At 49.2% G+C, this 10296-nt stretch overlaps 1 protein-coding gene across 1 annotated transcript in view; it reads left to right on the top strand.

Moving 5' to 3' along the window:
• The window catches only part of LOC144163186 (BET1-like protein), a 441394-nt gene that overhangs the window by 17063 nt on the left and 414035 nt on the right, over positions 1-10296 (top strand). The window lies entirely within an intron of this gene.

Below are 10296 nucleotides of genomic sequence, written 5' to 3' on the forward strand. Positions count from 1 at the left end.
GGCCTTTCAGCAATGTTGTCGCCTTGCTCGCGCACCGTCACGCTTGCATAGACTTACAACACGTGTCAGGCTATCTGCAACTCGTTATCGCTGTCTTGAACATTGCCCGTCTCTGCAGCGTCACTGCATGGGACCACAGGCCCTCCGACGATGCGCATTCTATCTGCGCGTATCCTTCTTTTTTTTTTTTTTTTTAACAGCAGAGCTGTTTGAGGCCGACACAAATCCGCTCGGCGTAGGCTGAAACCCCCGAACGCCCGTGAGCGAGTGCCTCGCGGCGACCGCCCGGCGTCGTCAAGGTTTGCGCCACGTGGGGAGCTCCCGCCTTCGTCGTCGTCGTGTAGCGACTGACGCGCTACAGGTCCGCCGCGCCGAAGACGATGACAAGGAATCTGTCAAGCCATCCCTTCACAATCCACACGTAAAGACCGCCACCGGACCAGCTGATGAAGAAGTAGAGGTCTACCGGCCCACCCCCGTACAACGATATTCTCACACGTACAGTGCGCAACACCCTTGTCTATAACATTGAGTTTAACTTGAACTGGCTATCTCTCAAAACTGCTGACTCAAACTTGTCACAAAAAACGTTGAGGTAAAAATATATGATCTAGACTTCAGAATGACCCTATAGTTTTCTTCAAATGTTTTTCGGCAGAGGCAAGATAACGCTATAAGTACGAAACCTGTGTTATAGACAAGGGTGTTGCCCTCTGTGCACTACAAGCTTTCTCGTCGCACATTCCCCTCACCGGTCCCTAGCAAAGGCTGGCGAAATCACTCTCCGTCAACTTCAAACCCGGACCTTTTCTCACAATACACTATGGCATTTGATCTTCCCAACCTCTCACTCACCACAGTGCAAGTTTCGCCCGTACCCTCGATCTACCACATCGTATGGGAATGCTCCCACACACCCGACCTACCTCCCAATCCCCACACTTCCCTTCACAGTGGGCGGCGCAGCTGTCCAGCTCTGAACCGGGCTCCCAGCTTAACCTGGTGAGACGGGCCCGGATGGCCAGCCACAGCCAGGGACTCCTGGACTAAGGAGTTTCCCCACTGGTCTGCCTCTACACACGGAGTCGGATTGGGCCTCAATAAAAGTTTGATCCTCCTCCTGATTCTACTTTCACATTACAAGAAAATATTTTCTGTTCTGTATTTCCTTTTCTAAATTTTGGGATCTAAAATAATAGAGGTCACACCCTGATTAGGTACAAATGTCTTCTTGGCCAATCCCCCGCGTGGGTGTGTGCCATGTTCTGAAGCAAGCAACCAACCCTCGTACTTTAACGGTCTTTGCTTTACAGTGCCGCCAAAAATGGCTTTGCACTGGTGGGGTCCGGCTGCTCCCTCTCTCCTGGGATCCGCTGTCAGAGTTGGGGAGAAGAAGCTAGGTCGACCCCCAGCTCGCTGCGCCAATTTTTCTTTCTATGAAGACATACGCCCATTCACTTTCCGCGCTCAATCTCTGACAAAACCACAGGCGCCCATGAGCACCTCTCCTCCTGTTCCCGGACTTTCGGTTCCTTGCTTCTCGAAGAAATTCCAGGTGATGCGAAGATGTATTACACCACCTGAAAACAGTGTGTGTGAGAGAAAAACGTATCTACGTGAACGCCTTCCTTGCCTCCTTTTGGTTTGGTTTGATTTTGTCTTGAAAGACACTCTTGAACTAACCAGCCCGCCTGCCACTTCTTCTGGGCATTCATCACATCGGTTTAGTGAATAAAATACAGTTCCCTTCCACTCTGTGAAGAAGGATGACCAGCAAAGCTATGGGTCCGAGGCTAAACGTGAGCTACAATATACTTTGACTGGGTTGTAGTTCCAAAGTTGCACGAATCAAAGCGCATTCGTTTGTAATTTATGATTCAGCATACTCGTTGGTTAATTACCTGAAAGAAAATTTGACGATCTACAGTTTTATTCCAGTGGACAAACACGCAGCTGTCCGTTTCCGTCCCGTATACTAGCCAGCAGACAAGAGTACCGCAACATTTACAATTTCACTTTGAACATATGTAATGTCGAAAAGTATAGATTTAACTCGGCGTGTTGCTAGAGTCGTCTTAGCGGTTAAGTGCCATATACAGTAATCCGTCGTTAACTCGAAGTCGTAAATTCCGCAGAAAATTTCGAGATAAGCGGAGTTAAGAGAAATGCCGAAAATTTGTTGCCAGGTCACTGAAATAGAGCTAGTCCGGCAACAAGCGCTCCACTGCACAGGGGAGCTTTCGTAATAAGGCAAAATAATTCGCAGGAAAACCGAATGTTTATTATTGTGGAAGAAAGAACTGCGTGATGCTCGTCTGTTTTGCGTTCGTACCCGGTCCTAGAATAGCGTTCTCGAGCTGCTCAATGCATCGCATTAATTGTTGGTCGCCATGCCGATCGAAACATTCTACCTCGTTGCGAAGCAGGCAGATCATGTGTTTCTTGTTTCTGTCGTTGTAGGCGCTTCTCGAGGTTCCTTGTCATCCGCATTATCAACTGCGTCGTACACAGCTATCTCGATGATGTGGGTGTCGCACAGCATTCCGGCAATGGGGAAATCGACCTTGTACGGCGCGTACTCCGCGTAAATTTGCCGTTCACGACCGCATTCGGCGCGTAGTGGGAGCTATAAGCATTCGAAAGGAGTTTTATCAGCTGCCTGTAGCGGACGTTGCCTTGTGTTCTCTCTATCAACATGTCGAGATATCCGTGGTCCCCCTAAAAACGTTTCGAGATAAAGGGGGCAAATACATAGCACCTATGGGAGGTAAATGCACGGCGAGAAAATGTTTCGACTTGTCCGATATTTCTAGATATCCACGTTCGAGTTAACGAGTTATTACTGCAATTTGTTTCGGGGTAGTTTCAACGAAATAAGAGCTAGAGCCACTTTCTGTAATGATACTCTATCCGAAGATGGATATGCTTCACTGTGCAACACTCGATGTGGGAAAGCCATCTTACAAACACCAAGTTTACAACGAACTTCTTAAAGTTGGCATCACCTCTAAGCCCATTTGCATTGCTGGGAAGACGTTGCTTCAAGGGAAATATAAGCCGTCGTATTAATGCCCTTGGACTTTGTTATTTTTTTATGAGTTCTTCGTGTGCCGGAGATGTGGCGCAATGTAGTTACCCAATATACTGAGAAACTCTGGGTCTGAGTGGGCGCCGCAACGTGACGCTACGCTTTCGTGCGATTCTCGTTTACATTGCACTTGCCCGGGTTGATCTGCTGGATCCTAGCCACACACAACTTTGCTCTAAGACAGCCGACGATGTCCTGACAGCTTCCAAGGGCACCGGCTGCTCTTGGCAGTGGTTATCTCAGTCCCAGTGGTTTTTACTGGCGTTGACCTGAAGGACGTCTTCGTTTTGTGTCTGGATGAACTCATCCGTTCGCTCCTTCGCTATCTTTATTACAATGTTGTTTACATTTTAAGGGCAGAGCCCTTTAGGGGCTCGCCTTGTCGTCGTAGCTCGCTCGCGGGACCCGAGTAAAGCCACACGGCGTTCTGTCGTAGCGGTTGTCGTCGCGGCGTTCCACAGAGGCTTCGAAAGCCAAGTGGTTTATATAGCCATAAGCGTTCGAAACTCGTGAACCGCTGTAGGTACATTTGAAGCAAAATATACGTAATTAACCGGCAGCGCCCGCGTTCACTTAGTTGGGAATGCTCGTTGGGTTGGTTTTTACGATAGTGAGCGAAAAAAGTGGCAGTGCAACGGCGGCACGTGCGGGAGGAAAAGCAAGCACAATAACAACACAACTCCCGCTGGCGCAGTTTCAGGCAGGGGGCGCGCGAGCACTGCGAAGGCTGGAAATCTGAATTGCATTGGGTGGTAGCAGTGAGCGAATAACGGCGCTACAGCCCGTTATGGTGAATCACGGTTCTGCACTTTTGACAGCTTTCACATTCAGTGGAACGGGTTTAATTTTTTGTATCGCATTTTACATGCTCAGTTTGTTCTTTCCAGTAAAAAGAAAAATAGACGCAGCTTTCCACTTACGGCCCCAAAGATTCAGTGCACCGTTAATTAAGACGCAAACCAAGCCAATATGCATCAAGTGCGGAACACTGACGACGGCGGTAAATCCGAAACCCAAACTGACCATAGCGCTGCTGTTTGTACGTGTGCACCGCCGCTACCATAAGTGGCAGTGCAGACGACGCAGTTTTAACAGCAGAGCCGTTTAAGATTTTTGTTCCGCCGTGTAGCGTTACCAGGAATAAAAGCAAGAAAAAAGACCTAGCGCACTTGAGAGTGCGCCTCGTGAGGAGCGCCCGGCGTAGGCCAGCTCTACCTTCCAGAACAGTCTGCCCAGCGTTCGTGGCATGATCTCTCGCGTGCTGTTCTCCTCTCAAGTTCACGTGCTTTCACGCCTAACGATGGGAGCACAGACGCCTACTTTTGCGCAGCACACGTCGACCTCGCGAAAGGCTGCGGACAAAACGATCCGGGCCTGCCAGTCATGGATAACTTTCAGCGACAAGTTCGGATACCCATGTGAGGTGCAACTGCCGGGTCTCCGTCGACGAAGGAAGAGGGGCCGACAGCTATGCTGTTTCTCCAGCCTTGCACCACTAGTGCAAGCTGCGACATTTTTTTGTTGCGAAACAAAACGTGAAATGTAACGCCCGGTCTACGCGGTGCGAATTTACCTGCGAATTCGCAACTGCGGCGCCGCTCGTGCGGCAACACGGTCTATTTTCGTTTCTGCCGAAGCTATAGTGCCTAGAATATACTTGCAGTATATTGTAGGCACTATACTCTAGGAAATATATTCTAGAATATACTGGCAGTATATTCTAAGCACTATACCGAAGCTTCGGAGATAAGTCGTTTTGCCGCAGGAGCGGCGCCACGGCTGCGAATTCGCAGGTAAATTCGCACCATCTAGAACGGGCTTAAGGGCACTTCTTAAGAGGACTCTGCAACACTGCCGATAAAAGCATTCACTCGTATACCTTCGCGTCTGGAAGCATTGTCAAAGCGATAGTATGGTGTAATTCAAGTACACTATAGCTATAGTTATCAACAGCACGAAGCAGCACTGCGCGATTTGCTCGTCGCAGCAGATCCGCCTTCCGTTTCTGCTTTGCTTTTGTGGCAATTTTTTAAAGGATGGCCGTCGGGTGTATTCGTTGCCGCAAGCGAAAAAAAAAAGCCAGCCATGCCCGCTACATCGCTCTAATGATGTCACTGGAGCGCTCAGAGAACGCTGAGATTAGAAATGAGAGAAAAACATTTTGAGCAAGTTTATAAGCTATCTGATGGGCATAGAGCAGCAATGTTTTGGCTGAGGTATTTTGTCACCCCCTATTCTAAGTAGTGGAGGTGTTTTCTGACTAAGCTCTGAAATCATTAAAGATTTAAAAAAAATGGAAAAAATTAAAGCCGTTCCACTCAATGTGAAGCACCGCCTTCGCAGTGCTCGCGCGCCCCCTACCTGAAACTGCGCCAGCGAGAGTTGTGTTCTTTTAAATGCAGAGCATTTCTTTAACTCACATGTAGCGTCCGATGTCCGTCCGCAACAGCTCAGAGCGCAGGCGCGCCCTTTCCCCCACTCCTCCTCTCCCGCATCACGCTACCCTCCTCGCTCTCAACAACAGGTCCGCAACCCTCCCCCTACACTATATAAAAAAATAATATTTACCGGCGCCAGGTTTCGATCCCACGACTCTGCGGGCGGAACGCGAGGTACATGGTGCTCTACCCACTGCGCCACAAAGCCGACACAGAATGGAAGGTTACGAACGCGCCTTCATTCAAACTACGTCAAGAAGCTGCTGATACAACGCATTCACTACCTGTGGGCGGAACGCGAGGTACATGCTGCTCTTCCCACTGCGCCACAAAACCGACACAGAACTAACACCAACACCACGGAACCCCACTATGCTCTGCATTTACACGTGTCCCTCGCGCGGGGGCATGCGACGGAGGATTTTTTTGTGCTTGCTTTTCCTCCCGCACGTGCCGGCTTGCACTGCCACTTTTTTTGCTGCCTTCAACTTGATCACACACGCCAGGCATGGAAGTGCCGTCTTTCTTCCGTTAACCCTCCTGGCTACCTGGCTCTGGCTCCCCCGATGCCTCGCTCTGAAGAAGTATACGTAAACAAAGCTAGGGGCAACGCAGCTCTCACACCACACATCACTAGCAAACGGACTTATATATCCAACTGGGTCTTCACCTCATCACTGTCCCCACTGCCGGATGACCGTATTCACCACCCTTGACCACCTAATCTGGCGCTGCTCCGCGTTTTCACTGTACCGGCCTATCCTCAAGCATAATTATTTTTCACTTATCAATTCCTATACAGTGGCAGAAAAGTTAACTGTATCTTATCGCAATGATAATCATGAGGTCATGTATACATTTTGTTGGGAAACTGCAGTAGTGACCCCAAAAAGGCCAGCGTGCAGGCGGAAACAGTACACTGAACGCAGTTTAGTACTGCGACGCCACGCATAAAGCTTTGGTGTTTAATGCTGGCTCATGAAGTTCAAGCTCGCCGTTTTGCGGACTTTTGTAGCTGGAAGACGCCTTCGCGTAGCAGACGACGCCGAGGTGCGTTTTAGTTCACCTCCGCCTGAAACAGCAGTTCGCATCGGCATGGCCATCAAAAAACATGGGAATTGGCGCCCCCACGGTGAACGGGCATGGGTTTCGGGGTGACAGAGCAGGCACAGTAGGTTATATAGGAAGCTATGCTTGTACCAACAAAAATGTTCCCAGACCCGCCGATGGAGGGCGCCGTGGTATCGCAGGGGCGGTACCACGGCGAATAAATGGAGAACAAAAATGGAAACTAAAAGATCGTTAGAGATGTACAGGGCTGAGGAACTGGACATCAGAAAGGAAAATTTCTACGATAATTCCAAGGGCAGTGCTTTGCTTTTTGAGGCTAGAGAAGGTTGCTTGCGAACCAAGAGCTTTGTGCGGAAGTATACACGAAATGACGGGGTATGCGTGGTCTACGAAAAAGAAACAGAAACTATGCGGCACGTAGTGTTAGAGTGCGAGGGTATCCATCCAAATCAACTTGAGGGAAATATTCGGCTTCCAGAAGCCGTAGTAAGGGTAGCACAGGAAGAGTTGATTTCAAGGCTGTCGAGGCGACTAAAAGAAGATTAGAATGCTGGTGGACGAAGAGCAGAAAGGGGAATATTGCCTAGGACAACTACCACCTGTAACAGAAAAAATATTTTGTGCCTAATAAGTTTTTTGGGCCTGCCCTAAGAGTAGCGCTAGTATTCCGCACTACTTTCTGTACTTCTTTCTGTACTACTTCAATGTATTTGTGCACTATCATGACATTAATAAACTTTGATTCGATTTCATTAAACGAAGAGTGTAAAACATAGGTATATTAGTTTTTTTGTTCTTTTTGTAAGATGACACCTCATCACCCCGCTACAAAGAGGATACCATTATCAATCATCATCATCATCGGCGGGTTTCTCTCCGTCCCGCTACGGGAAGGAGAGGGGAAGGACCTCCCGCCGCTGACGTTTTGCTGCTGATTCCTTTGCGCGAACCGTAGCATTTGCGCGGCGACGGCGCTGCGTTCCCGGGCTAGCGCCGTTTGACGTTCGAGCACAAGGGAACTACAGATCCGCTGTTGCAGCAGATTTCCCAGTTGGGGGAACTGTGCTTACAGAGAGAGAGAGAGAGAGAGAGAGAGAGAGAGAGAGAGAGAGAGAGAGAGAGAGAGCTCTTTATTAGATGAAAGCAGAGAGGTTTGCCGGCATGTTCCCGCCTGCATGCTACTCTGCGGGGATGGGGAGAAGGGAGTAAAGGCCATAAAAGAAGTAGGGCAGAAGAACGAGGGGAAAAGGAGAGATTAAAAGAAAAAGTGAACCCGAAGCTTTGCGTGGTGACTTAAAAGTCCACATAATCTCACACGTGAAGTTCTTAATTGTCTCTGCGAGGCCGATTCCGTGTAATAGTCAAATAAAGCAACCAACACTTTTCTCTGGGGCGATGGAGAGGGCCAGGGTCCAAGGGGAGACCTTTCAAAGATATAGATGCGTTGTTGAGGCAGAGGCACTCAATCTTTTCTGCGAGGTGATTCCTTTCTTGGATGTATGCCGGACACTCTAGAAGGACGTGCTCTACTGTTTCGGGCAATATTTTGTGTGTTGTGTGTTGTGTGTTATGTGTTGTGTGTGTGTGTGTGTGTGTGTGTGTGTGTGTGTGTGTGTGTGTGTGTGTGTGTGTGTGTGTGTGTGTGTGTGTGTGTGTGTGTGTGTGTGTGTGAGAGAGAGAGAGAGAGAGAGAGAGAGAGAGACAGAGAGAGAAAGAGAGAGAGAGAGGGGCAGAGATGGACGCAAGAAGACTTATGGCGACCCGCGCTGAAAAAAAAAACTATGGTTGATTCCTCTGTCATAGGAATCGGTAAAACAAGAAAGTGAAATGTGAATAGAAATCTGCAGCTGAGCATGATTTGCGGGTCGGCGGCGGTCTTGTGGGTGTTCCTGACGAGTGGCGTCCTGCTGGCGAGTCGCTTCAGCAAATGTGTACTGACGTCATTTCCGTGACGGGTATGACGTCAGTGAAATCGGTGTATCCTGGCGTAGAACTCTTTCGTGTTAAAATATAAAACCCGAAAACGAACAACCCAAAGTATAACGTACTCTTTAGTACTAAAGGTTGCTTCCCCGCAAGAAGATCCTGCCTGCAGGGGTGCCCCCTTTACAGGTCGCTTGCTTCGTTGTACTGGCGTTATTTCCGTGACGGATATGACGTAAGTGATATCTTCGCGAATCCCGGAATAAAACACTTTCGTGTTAAAAAAGATACTCAATTTTTAAAATTAAATCACGTCAGCACCACCTGTCGCACAATTATGTCGCCGACGTATGTCGCAGTTTGCTGTCGCTTAGTTCAGTTCTGCTGACTGTTGCTAGGTGTATGATGTAGCGAAACAGTCAAGAACTCAATTTTTTCTTCGTGAGTTGGCATCACTGCAACACATAACGTATCCCCTGTGAAATTCCGGACACCATTGAACACATTATTTGGACATGCCCTCGATTTCAAACTTAAAGGCACATTCTTCTAGACACCCTTCCCGCTAACTTACGACCAAATTCCTTAAATGATCTCCGGCGTCCCTCCTACCAACCTAATTTAGCGAAGGCAGTGTGGGACACCCTCCGGCATTTCATATCCCAACCCACTATTTTTCCCTTGCTATTTCCCACCCACACCCGTCGTAAACCTTAACTTATCGCTACCCCTAAGAGGGTCTGATGCACTAGCAAGAGACCCCCGGTTGTTTTTCTACATTTTAATAAACGTTAAAAAAACGTGAAAAGGCCAGCTTTATACGCACCAAACCTCTCACCGAGTTCCTGTAAAGTTGGCTTCACTATTTAACACAAATGCATTGCGGGGAAGATTTTTTTCAGAGAGAGAGAGAGAGAGAGAGAGAGAGAGAGACTTTATTGAACGTTCTGTAGTCTAAGGGTCTGTAGTGGCCCCCCGCTTGTGCCAAGGGCGACTTCGGTAGCTTTGTTGACCACAGCGGTTTGCACCTATTGGTCTGAGGTCCCCAGCACCTTCTCCCACTGCTCTTCACAAGTTTTGATTGATTGTAGGGTTTAACGCGCCGACTTAACGCAGGCGATGAGGCGCGCCGTAGTGGAGGGCTCCGGATTAATTTTGACCACCTGGGGATCTTTAACGTGCGTCGAAACCTCGTACACACGGGCGTTTTTGCTTTTCGCCTCCGTCATAAAAGCGGCCGCCGCGGCCGGGAATCGAGCCCGCGCCCTCGGGCTCAGTAGCGCAACGCCTTAGCCACTGAGCCACCGCGGCGGGTGCTCCTCACAAGGAATTGAAGGAAACAGGCCTTTGTGACATACCCACAGGATGTGTGGCGTGGTCACCGCATGCAGGGAATTCTGGCGAGGGTTATAGAGAAGGGGGGATAAGGTTGAGTTTTGCGGGATTGGGGAAGGTGTTCGTCTGCAGAAGACGTCACGCGTATTCTTGGGAAATGTCAAGTTGGGTATGGGCGGGAAGGTACCTACGGCAGGAGAGGCAGTAATGGGTAGTAATTTCATTGTACGTGACTATTCGGTCCCTGGCAGAAATGGCCCCGTGGTAGGGAACGTGACTGGCCCCGGCTCGCATCGTAAGCCCTCGAGCCGCGTTGTGGGCAGCCTCATTTCCCTCGAGACCAGCGTGTGCCGGAGTCCAGATAAAATCTACTGGGGAATTGGGTGGATTTTGTTGCAGAATTTTGAAGGCCAGCGTTGATATTAGGCCGCTAGCGAAATT

This window comes from Haemaphysalis longicornis, unplaced genomic scaffold (genome assembly GCF_048455015.1).
Source record: "Haemaphysalis longicornis isolate Haplotype H1 unplaced genomic scaffold, Haemaphysalis longicornis Haplotype H1 scaffold_12, whole genome shotgun sequence".
NCBI classification, from domain to species: Eukaryota; Metazoa; Arthropoda; class Arachnida; order Ixodida; family Ixodidae; genus Haemaphysalis; species Haemaphysalis longicornis.